Consider the following 12,950-nt stretch of genomic DNA (forward strand, 5'->3'; position numbering starts at 1 on the left):
CAACCAAAACCTCGATTCCAAGCCACTTTTGCAACAGTCTCAACAACTCTAATCGCAACATACAACAACCGAAACTCAATCGTATAGCAATTAACGCCGCAAAACGTCAGTGTATGATAACAAAACAGCGATTAAAGGACTCTTCCAAATAAAACGCTTACTGGACTCTAGGGAACCAAGTAGCAGCTGCACCAGTGGTGGATTCCGGCAACACCAGCTTCACAGCCAATGACCAGAACGACGGCAACTCGCGGTAAACTCCTGACACAACCAGCCTTAGCAACAACTCTCATGGCCCATGGAGAAATTAACAGGTAAAGAAGCTGAAGCAGGGTTAGAGCTTACCATCATAGAAGACTCAGCGGCTGTTTTTCGACAGCAGAGGTGGCGGCATCGAGGTTTTTCGGCGTCCAAAACAATACCAACAGCACCAACCCAAAAACAGAGCATAATCTGAATGAGTGGCAAAACCCTAGGACAGTTCCGGCGACACAACAGCAGGATACGGCGAGCCCAGCAACTTCGGCGATAGATCTTCGGTGATGGTGGAGGAAGGCGGTGACCCTCCACAGCGGCGAGCCCAGCCTCGCGGCGGCGACGGCAACCCCGCGGCGGCTCCTTTTTCGTGCACCCTCTCTCTCTATGCGTCTGGTCAGCAGCAGTGGTAAGGACGGGTTCGACGGCGGAACCCAATGAAACCAGCGGCGCTGTGCCTCCTCCACGCTCGCGAGCTCGACGGCGGCGATGTAGGGAGGGCAACGGCAGCGACGCGGCGTGGGCGCGGAGGCAACGAAGGCGCATCGGCCCCCAAGCCCGAGACAGCCATCACTCGCGGATCAACCCTCTCCTCGGTTCCGCTCTCCCTGGCGACGGCGCCGATGGTGCGGCGGTGGCGGGCTGAACTGGAGCGCGATCGGCGGCTCGTGGTGAGTTGCAGTGAGGACGATGGCGGCGTGGGTGAAGCCCCCTATCATTCCCTCAGCTCTCTCAGAAGTTCTCATCCCCTACTTTGTGTGTGCGCTTTTCATTTTTGGGGGGAAAGGGGCTTGCGGCTGCTGCTGCAGCTTCTGATGGGAAACGGTAACGGGTTAGGGTTTTATTTTTAAACTTAGGGTTAAGGGCATTATGGTAATTGAAACCCAAATTATATCCAACACTAGATGTATATATATAGAAAATACTATTTGCTCATCAATTTTTACAAATTACTTTCAATAAAATGTCCAAATAATAATATACTTAATTTCTTTATTTTTCCAAAATAGCAATAGTAATATTTAAAATATTACTTACCTAATCCAAATCATATAAAATCCTTATTATTTTATAACTATCAACTTTATAATTTAAATATTGAAAATAATCCAATAATTATAAAATTGGATAATAATCATAACTTATCTCAAATTCAATAAATCAAAACTTGCCTTAATTATCCTTAATAAAATGATTTCTGAAATTAAGGCTATAAATAACTATACGATTTGAGACTTGATCATAATAATACTTTTCAAAGGTTCTGGGTCTTACATTCTACCCACTTTATAAAAATTTTTGTCCTCGAAAATTGATACAAAACAAAAGAAATTTCATAACAGTTCACCTTTGAACATATTTAAGGAAGAAGCAAAAATATCTCAAAATATAAACATATATACGGTTTCCAAATACTTGGGTGGTCGTATGCATAAAGATACAAAAGTAGGAGTGTGATTGTAAAGCAAACGTTACAAGATAGGCTCAATGTAAGGATGACATAGTTCAAACAGGTGATAGTAAAGCAAGGCATCGAAGGCTGTAAAACATGATGGGGTTAAAACGACGTGCTCAACATTCGCACACTAATCTCATATCAACCTCAAAGCTTCAACTTCTCAACTCCATCAAGCACTTTACAATCCCCATATCCGATCATAAGCCTAACGACCGCAAACCCGTTCGCAAGGAACAAAACACCCACAACTCTTAACGTTGCACACCTACCGCTTCAACTTTCATATGCACACATCACGTCTTAAAGAACTAACGCATCGCGTTACTATATCTACAGATCACACGTGATATCAAAACAATTCTCGAGTCTACTCAGAAGAATACGAGATCTTAGAAAGGAGAGACAAATGTCAAAGACAATACTCATAGATTTGAAAGAATATATCTAATTCCAGATAAACAAGGATGTTCAAGCAATGAAGTTTGCTAGACGCAATTCAATTGACAACTTCAAAGATAACCCTTAGATCAAAGAAGTTCAATAGGATCAATAAGAAGAAAACCAGCGCATCAGTTTGAAACAAACTCAAGCTGAGTCGAGGAAGCATGAGGTTTACAGAAGAGAATATTTCAAACCCAAGACAAAGCTCACAGAACTCAAGAACATGATTAAAAATACTTTCAAATACATTGTTCATGAAAGAGTCGAAAACTTGCAAAAAAAACCACTTTGCAGTCTAGAAGAAAAGTTGTGCAACAAACATTCTTCAAGAGAGTAGCAATAGTATAAACGTGGCTTCTCTTCAATACAATTTCATGTTGAAATAGATCATGTAGAGTTTTAAAAACAAGATGCACACCGGCTTGGCTAAGAGCTAAAATATTTTCATCAAATATTTTAGAAAATTAGTTAAGTGCACAATCTTAACCAAAAGTAATTCACAAAACTCAGGAGAGAAATCAAATGCTTGTTCAGAAACTCCCAAAGTCCATATTCAAACAAGCGTGTATGAAAGTCTTAGCAAGGATAAAAGAGAAAGTTAAACTCTACTTGGAAGAGAAAATCCGAGGTAAAAGTTTGCGTGTAAATTGGTAAAGGAAACAAGTGGTGCGTTACAAACGAACCGATTTTCCACTAAACAAGGAAACTTTCCAAAACCTCATTTAAAATAGCGCATGTCAACTTTAAAACAATTTTGTCAAAAATTGAACAATGGTTTCAATTATAACCAAGCAACTGAAAAATAAGTTCAATTTGGAACTTCTTCAAAGAGAATTCAATCTGCTTTATAAAATTCAAAACAAGATTCCAAAAGTATACTTGAAATCACCATGCCACAATAATATTCAAGAAGATTAGGATGTACCTGAAAAGGAGTCAAGCCATACAAGAAAGGGTCTTAAATCAAGATAGTTAAAACAAGATCCACTAGGCTCGAGACATCAAACAAGTTTTAAATTGATCCTAAAGAATACAAAAGTCATAGAAAAGACAATTTAATTATTAGTGATTTCTCAAGGATAAATCTTTGACTAAAAACTCTTGTAGAGACAATGAGAGTATAAATGTTGCACTATTTTGAAACGAATCAAACTGACCCACATAAGGATGAGATTCACAAGAGAGGACAAACCAAGATCAATGGTAATATTCACAAGATGTAAAATATTAGTTAAAAACAAAATCACGTATGACATTCATCGAGGTGAAAAGCTTAAGAAGGAACGAGTCCGTTCATAAGAAGAAAGCTATGAGTCCAACATTTTCAAAAGAACAACAATGGCATAAACCATGTAGTATGCTAAATCAGACTCAAATCAAAATGAATTAAGTAAAGTTTATCAAACAAAACTCAACCGAGACAAAAGTGGTAAATCCTTTCTTTTCAAAATTTTGAAAAATATCCAAATACAGAATCAAATGAAGATGTGCATTGGAACTATAGTAAAATTACTAGAAAGTCAAGTTGTAATTTAAAGTAAATGCAGTTCTGTAAACCAGTAAAACTACAGGCGAGATATCAGGAATAAATAGTTATTAAACTGTATAAGAAATCTTCAAGGTTTCATATATAGACAAGTATGTATCTATTCAACAGCAATTTTTATAAAAATCTCAAAATTGGCTGTGATCACTGTCAAATAAGAGGAAAACTGAATCAACAAGTTTTCTAAGAATGAACTCGGAACTCGAAGTTAAAAGTCACAGCACATTAAGACAAGTTCAAGGCTATATCAAAGAATACTTGAATCAAGAAGAACTCAAACAGAGGAAGATAGATGCAATAAGGATCTTAAACTAGCATATGCACTTAAGGTCAAACAAGGATGTATATCAATAGAGGAATAGAGTTGAAAAATCAAACTACTTTTCAAAAGGACTAACAAACAAGAACTTCAAGTTAGGATATAAAAGAACAGGTCGACTCGAACAAAATTCAAGACACACAACTGAATAGCCTCGAGAAAAAGTTTCTAATGTTCCCAAAACCCGCGATTCGCTTTACTCAAAACTCGTATATCATCTATGATAACCCATTAGTGCTTTCATATACATAATTCACTAGTATTAAGCCGGCCAAACTTAATACCAAGAATTATGCAATGCAAGACTAACAGCGTTAATCAATAGATCGTATGTGCATAAAGCTCTAATTCTCGTCATTCGACAAGACCTAATACATGACAAACGCTCAGAGTATGCAACTGAAGCATAGTTGGTCCATTCCTCAGGCTCTACAGGAAGGACTGCTCTAATACCATAATGTAACACCCTAACTACCAACGCTCATGCTTCCGGCTGCGCAACTCTGATAGCTCAGACATTACGACGACACTGATACTTTTTAATACTAAAATATGAGCCTGTTTGAAACTTTAAACCGCAATACCGCTCCCAAAAATACTTTCATCCGATAACATACATCCATAGATACCATCCAACTTACAAAACTCATAAAGAGTACATCCATATATATATATAATATTACAAGCATTACCTAATACAATTCCTATCCCTCTTACAGAATGTATCAAGATAAAGGTGAGGGAACAAAAATGTACTAAAGCAATACAGAGCATCTCAATAACAACTAAATGAACTCTTCATAACTTCTGCGCCATATCCTGAAAGGGGGAAAATGTAGGGGGGTGAGAACATCATCCTCGAAAGGGTTCTCAGTAGAGGGTTTTTGGGAATTACTGTAATAGGATACGTGAAGATAAACCGTACCAGTGACTAATAACCGTCTTATGCCTCTTTTCAAAAACAGTGGTTTACAATAAAAGTAAAGTCGGAAATCTTTTCTGAAAGAGGAACCATTCAATTCTCAAAAACTCAAAAGCCTTTCAAAACGATTTATCTATGCTGAAACAAAATAGCCTTTCATAATTTATTCCAAACCAGAAACACAAAACCGAAATCAACCCTCGGTTCATCTCATTCCAACCACGGCCCTAGGCCCAAACAATTCAACCATCAACCAATCACCACAGTCCAACAGAGTCCCAGTAGCAAACACAAATAGGAAGATGCAAGCACAGACAAACAGTTATTGCAAGTAGAAAAATTAGCAATTAATCACATAGGCAAACCAAGTATGATATGCACGCCCAAGCAATGTCACATAGATGCATATGATGCATGCCTGTCCCTAGTGGCTGATGATATCATCTGTCGGTTATAAAGCCAACCCGACAAATCCTGGTAGCTAACCATTGAACTGTCTCTCTGTCGCGCATCCCCAACTCGAGTTATACTCATCATAAACTTGATCATAATCATGATCCATATCCATCACCCTCACTGGTGAATATTTACGGGGGCGAGCTCATCCGGGACTTTCACAGTGCCCGGCCACACTTACGACATAGGGTCAAAAAAGCTTCGAGTCTCAACCTGGAGCACGTGGTGGCTAGCCACTGCTTCCTCCCAGGGAAACTCTCATCTCCGATAGTGGAAGTGCAACATTCACATTTATCAATGATTCAGCATATACATGCATTCAATCTCATCCATGGATCAACATCCATCTCAGCCATCCGGCTCACGGTTCAGTCCAGAACCAGACAATATTCATATCATACACAGCCATTCCGGCTCACGGTTCAATCCAGAACCAACCAGTATTCATAATCATACATAGCCATTCCAGCCCATAATAAAACAGCACTCCCACCATTCAAAATCATCAAATTCATAAAATCGGCATTTAAGCCATAAATCACTTTTTCTCAAATCATTTCACTTTGAAATCAAGTTTCAACTCTTTTCAGCCTTGGCTTTAAAGATCTCATTTCTCAAATTATCTCAGGCTCATAAGCCACTTTTACTCAAGGAAAATTCCCTTTTTAAAACAAGCCACGCTCGGCTTCCTCTTTTCAAAACTTCCAAAACCATGGAAAGTTAAAGATTCCTTTTGAAACATTCAAAATCACCCATCCAACAATGGGATTTTTGTAACAAAAGTTTCTCGGCAGAGTCCCAAGTCCTTAGGGGAGAATAGCATAACTCATTTCGCCGAATTCATTTAAAATCATTAAAACCTTGGCTTTCCGATTTGAGTAATAAAATAAGATCTAAGCCAAACCGAGTCACGTAATCATTTACTTCCTTCAAAGCTGTTTCCTTTACATAGGCAAAACCAGCTTCAACCCCCATGACAAATCCTAAAGCGTTTCAACTGTTCAAAAATGTTTGTCTTGCAAAAGTTCAGAATTCAAAGAGTACTTAAAACCTTTCTCAAAACATTTCAAAATGAAACTTGTCAATAGACATTTAGGTTCTTTCAAAGTCATTGAAACCCTCAAGTCAAATTCAAAGGTATTGCCCTTGTCACATTTAAAATAGCTTTAAAACATAAGTTTCACCTAAATAACTTTCTCCTGAAAGAGATACAATGCCTTTCTTACGAAGCAAGACTAAATCACAATTTCCTCTTTAATAATTCATCTCAAAAGTGTGAATCATCCTTTTAATTCAAATGAAATAGTAGAAGTATTTAACTCATCATTTTTCCAAACAACATTTTAATAAAGACTCGGATTTTATAGAAATTCCAGCAGCATCTCCCCTAAAACTTGGACTTTGCCATCCGGTTCGAGTCCCAACAAAACCATTCCACAATCCTTTTCAACAACCCAAAATCCAAAATCAGTTCAAGGCAAGCCCAAATCCAACAGTCATCTCAATTCCATATTTCAAGGAAACCGTCTCCAAAATCACATCGTTATCATCCGAATAAATTTATTTCTAAAGCTTTAAAGAAACGGTTCAGCAACAGTCATTTATCAAACCAGATCATTAAAGCAAGCCACGTTGAATTCAAGAGTGTATTCTATTTTTCACATCATCAAAATAATTGACTCAATTCAAACCAATCCTCAACGGATTAAACCCAGATTTCAAATCTTTTAAAGAATCAACTTCAAAACATTACATTTCACAAAGCAGCACAACAATTCAGCCAAACCAACATCCATAATCATCCGAGTCAGTCAAATAATACATAAGGCAATTACAATCACCAAATACACAATATCTCACATCAGTATCCATATGTAATAATTCCAACAATAAACTATAGTTTTCGGAAAGCGCCCCTACCTCAACGCAAAACCATAGCCCAAACGCGTCACAGAGTCCTTTCCGCCTCAACCCGAAATCAACAATCGAAGTCCCAGCAACCAAAACCTCGGTTCCAAGCCACTTTTGCAACAGTCTCAACAACTCTAATCGCAACATACAACAACCAAAACTCAATCGTATAGCAATTAACGCCGCAAAACGTCAGTGTATGATAACAAAACAGCGATTAAAGGACTCTTCCAAACAAAACGCTTACCGGACTCGAGGGAACCAAGTAGCGGCTGCACCAGTGATGGATTCCGGCAACACCAACTTCACAGCCGATGACCAGAATGACGGCAACTCGCGGTAAACTCCTGACACAACCAGCCTTAGCAACAACTCTCATGGCCCATGGAGAAATTAACAGGTAAAGAAGCTGAAGCAGGATTAGAGCTTACCCTCATAGAAGACTCAACGGCTGTTTTCCGACAGCAGAAGTGGCCGCATCGAGGTTTTCCGGCGGCCAAAACAATAGCAACAACACCAACCCAAAACAGAGCAGAATCTGAATGAGTGGCAAAACCCCAGGACAATTCCGGCGACACAACAGCAGCATACGGCGAGCCCAGCAGCTCCGACGATGGATCTTCGGTGATGGTGGAGGAAGGCGGTGACCCTCCACAGCGGCGAGCCCAGCCTCGTGGCGGCGACGGCAACCCCGCGGCGGCTCCTTTTTCGCACACCCTCTCTCTCTGTGCGTGTGGTCAGCAGCGGTGGTAGGGACGGGTTCGACGGCGGAACCCGACGAAACCAGCGGCGCTGTGCCTCCTCCACGCTTGCGAGCTCGACGGCGGCGATGTAGGGAGAGAGACAGCAGCGACGCGCCGTGGGCGTGGAGGCGACGAAGGCGCGGCGGCCCCCAAGCCCGCGACAGCCATTACTCGCGGACCAACCCTCTCCTCGGTTCCACTTTCCCTGGCGACGGCGCCGATGGTGCGGCGGTGGCGGGCTGAACTGGAGCGCGATCGGCGGCTCGTGGTGAGTTGCAGTGAGGACGATAGCAGCGTGGGTGAAGCCCCCTCTCTTTCCCTCAGCTCTCTCAGAAGTTCTCCTCCCCTGCTTTGTGTGTGCGCTTTTCGTTTTTGGGGGGAAAGGGGCTTGTGGCTGCTGTTGCAGCTTCTGATGGGAAACGGTAACGGGTTAGGGTTTTATTTTTAAACTTAGGGTTAAGGGCATTATGGTAATTGAAACCCAAATTAAATCCAACACTAGATGTATATAGAAAATACTATTTGCTCATCAATTTTTACAAATTACTTTCAATAAAATGCCCAAATAATAATATACTTAATTTCTTCATTTTTCCAAAATAGCAATAGTAATATTTAAAATATTACTTACCTAATCCAAATCATATAAAATCCTTATTATTTTATAACTATCAACTTTATAATTTAAATATAGAAAATAATTCAATAATTATAAAATTAGATAATAATCATAACTTATCTCAAATTCAATAAATCAAAACTTGCCTTAATTATCCTTAATAAAATAATTTCTGAAATTAAGGCTATAAATAACTATACGATTTGAGACTTGATCATAATAAGACTTTTCAAAGATTCTGGATCTTACATTGCTTGCTTTGGATTTGAAGAAGAGTGGATCCGGATGGTTTTTGGTTGCAAAATGGTCCCTGGGACACCTTCCAGGGGAGCACTCGGTGAAGTAACCAAACGTAGCGCTCCCTTGCCTTGTGTGGGCCTTCGAACCAAGCTCTTGACATAGCGCTCAGTTAATTCAACTAACGTAGCGCCCTTGCTTGTAAGCCTTGGTTTCCACTTTGAATCCTGGCTCTCTCAATTTGGCCAATTTTCTTGCACACTAATAGCGCTCCTTCATGCCAATATGGGCTTGGTTCGAATCCTAGTGACCTCATTACTTGGTGTAGGGCCTTATTTTTATTTTGGTGAGAGCACGATAAAGTTAACTAAGTTAACTTAGCGCTCACTGATTGAACGCTCTTCCTTGCCTTGCATTTATTTTCCCTTGGTCATTGGCTTTGTCCTTTGCTTTTATTAATGCCTTGGTAGCGCTCAGTCAGGTGATACAACGGAGCGCTCCTTTGCTTCTTTGATGAATGGGTTAATGCATGCTTTCTTTGGCAATAATAAAATAATGCCAATGCTTTCATTTTATTACTTAGCAATGTAATGCATTAACGTAAGCTTGATTGGCATTAATAATGCATGCATTATATTACTTAGTAATACATGATTTGCCATTTCATGAATACATAAGCCAATGATGGCATTACTTAATATTACATGCATGCTTTAATTATTAATGCCGTAAAGCTCATTAATAATGCCAATTTATAATGCATGGTTCATGATGGCATGCATGCATGCTTTAATTTGGCCGTGGCATTCATGGTCATGGGCCACGCTTTTAAAAGCGTTGCCTAAGGTTCCAAAGCGTGCTCAATCTTCAAAGCGTGTCCAAAATTCTTCTTTTTTTCTTTTTAATTTATTTTGTGCTCTTTTGCTTCTTTTTCTTCTTATTTTCTACAAAATTTATAAAATCAAAAAATCAAGAAAATATATCATTTAAGCACAAAAGAATGCAATATTTAAGCACTAATTATCAATTTTTTGTATGAAAAAGCATAGAAAAACATGACATGATGACATGTCATCACATCTCACATGCATATACTTTCCTCCACACACCAACCCACCTCTTGCACCTAATTTCCTTTGAAGGTAAGTAATAGCTCCATCATTCGAAGTTGCATTATCCACTGTGATTGTGAAGACTTTTTCAATTCTCCACTCTCTCAAGCATTTCTCAATTTCTCTTCCTACTGTATCACCCTTGTGGTTCTCAATCTGGCAGAAATTTATAATTCTCTTTTGTAACTTCCATTCTTCATCAATGAAATGTGCAGTCATGCTCATATAACTATAATTCTGATTTGATGTCTAATAATCTGTTGTCAAGCAAACCCGAGCACATGACTTTTCCAACCATTCTTTTAGCTTTTTCTTCTCATCTAAATAAAGTTGAAAGCAATCTCTTGAGACCATCACCCTAGATGGGATCGTAAATATTGGCTCAAATAGATTTAACATTTTGTGAAACCCAATCCCCTCAACAACTTTAAACAGCATTACATCAAGTACAACGAACTCAGCTACAGACTTCTTATAATCTTCCAAGCTATAACCCTTAAAAGCTTTGCATAGTTTCCCTTCTTCATCAATTTTAGGCATATAACCATGAAGTGTCCCCTGCTTCCCCACTTTAGTAAATATCCACTTATGAGCACTCTTCAAGTGCTTATTTAGAGAATTCGTGCCATATTTAGTAGGGTGACAACTGTATTTTTTCTGGCAATGATGACATTTAGCCTGATGCTGTCCCTTTGTCACAGTCAACGGAAGTACAGTAAAATGCTGCCAAACATATGATTTTTTCGCCTTACGAATAACTTCTGGATCCTCATTGTTTGCATCTTTGTTTTCTTCATCTACTTGTGGTGCATTAATAGCAGGAGTTGGAGCAGCGGGATTTTCAGCTTCAATAGCAGAAGTAGGAACAACAACATTTTCAGCTTCAATTTCTATTGTTTTGTCCTCTTCGATAGTTGGTGGAGGAACACAATTATCTCCTCATCCCATTGTTTGTATCCTAAACTAACAAAGTCAAGACCATAATTTTTCAGTCAACACAATCTCAATATTTCAGTAAACACAGAACAAATAATGAAAATCAACTAAACAAATCAGCTAAACAAAAATCAGTAAATACATCAACACCCATCGGTCATCAGTAATCAGTAAATACCAAATCAGCTAAACAAATAATCAGTAAATACATCAGTCATCAGTAATCAAGAACAACTCAAAACAAAAATCAGCTAAACAAATCATTTAACACACATCAACACCCACACCAAATCAGTAAAAAATCAGTAAACACAGAACAAGTAATCACTATTCACTAAATACATCAGTAATCAATAACAATTCAGAACAAAAATCAGCTAAACACACATCAACACCCACACCTAATCAGAGTTCTAATAATGAAAATCAACACCCACATCCTAAATTCACAAATTCTGTTTATCAAAAACCCTAATTCTTAATCAGAATATTAATGAAATAATAAAATTAATTACTTACCTGAGAAGAAGACCGGAGAAGAGAGCGGAGCAGAAAGAGCAGGACTAGCAAAGCAGAGCAACGGCGGGGTAGTAATAGAGATGAGGATGACCGGGCCAAGCATAAAAGCGTCACGTCACCGAAAAGCAGGGCAGCATCGTAGGTCGTCACTGTCTTCAGTCGAACGAAGAGCTTCGCCGGTGAATGGGGTGAAACATGGAGGGTTGAGAAGAGACGAGAACGGGAGGAGTGGGCGACTGCGTGTTGCGTGGCTGCGTGCTGCGAGACTGGGAGTGGCCCGTGGGGAGAAAAGATGAGGTTAGGGGGACTGCCAATGCCGGAGTGGGGAGTGGAGACTGGGAATTGGGGGTGTGAGAGTGAGCCTGAGCCCTGAATGGCTGAACTGCTGAGGGAGGCAGTGAATGGAGAATGGACTGAATGTGTTGTGCGTGCCCTAGCCCCTATTCCTAATTTGAAATCTGTAAATGTCATTTCGTGTATATGGCCGGGCCACCGGACCGGGCCGGGTGACCCGAGCCATGGCCCAGTCCCGGTTTCATCTCCTTTCCTAGTTTCATTTTTTTCCCCCGGGTCACTTCGGGTCCAAGCCTTCACCGCCCAAAATCTTTCGAGCCCGGGCCGGGTCTTCGGGTCGGGTCGAGCCGTGTGCACTCCTAGTTGTGTTGATGTACCATGATAACATATGTAATATAGAAAGCGGTGTAGGTGAGGTATTGTACTATGTTGGAAGTTTAGTGTACCATGTCTGTAAATCATTAAGATATAATATAAAATATATGAAGGGATGAGATTATGAAAGAGAAAAATGTTGTGAAAATGAAGTAAATGGATGCATGGTGGACCGTTAACCTATTTTTCCATTGTCAAGTTCATAGGTATGGAAGAAGTCCATAATATCCAGTACGGTGTGATGATGTGGACTAGTTTATGTCATGTGCCTTGTAGTTGGCTTACAATAAAATGGTGAGCCAAAATTTATTTGGTTGTAATTAAATTGTTAAATAAAAATATTTTTTAACAAATTTTTTAATATATTTGACAAAATTCTAACAATAAAAATAAAAAAATTTAAAAATATTTTTTTAATTACAATTTATAATTTTTTAAAAATACTTAAAAAATATTTTAACTTTAGTATTATAAATAAATAAAAAAGATTTTTATATTATCGTTTCAAACAAAAAATAAAATATTTTTGCACAAAATATTTAAATATAAAATTATTTTTATTTAAAAAAAATCATTAAAAAAAATTTTTTTCCTAAAAACACACAAAAATAAATCCGTAATTTTGTCCATGTAAGCTAATTTTTGATCATATCTATCATAAATTTCATATTCATCCAGCTCCATTAATCTTGCATCCTTGCTCAATTCACTATATTAGAAAATATTAATTTTAAGACTTTAATTTGTTTATTTATTTTTTAGTATTACTTCAATTGGTTTTTAATAAATTTTTATTGACAAAGTAA

The 12,950-nt window shown here is 38.6% G+C and overlaps 2 pseudogenes; both read right to left on the reverse strand.

Moving 5' to 3' along the window:
• Positions 1 to 347: 347 nt before the first annotated feature.
• Positions 348 to 7,688, reverse strand: LOC148579689 (uncharacterized; annotated as a pseudogene).
• A 54-nt stretch (positions 7,689 to 7,742) lies between these two features.
• Positions 7,743 to 10,239, reverse strand: LOC148579690 (uncharacterized; annotated as a pseudogene).
• Between the last annotated feature and the right edge of the window lie 2,711 nt (positions 10,240 to 12,950).

The sequence above is a fragment of the Arachis ipaensis genome, chromosome B10 (genome assembly GCF_059453495.1).
Source record: "Arachis ipaensis isolate K30076 ecotype BB chromosome B10, ASM5945349v1, whole genome shotgun sequence".
NCBI classification, from domain to species: Eukaryota; Viridiplantae; Streptophyta; class Magnoliopsida; order Fabales; family Fabaceae; genus Arachis; species Arachis ipaensis.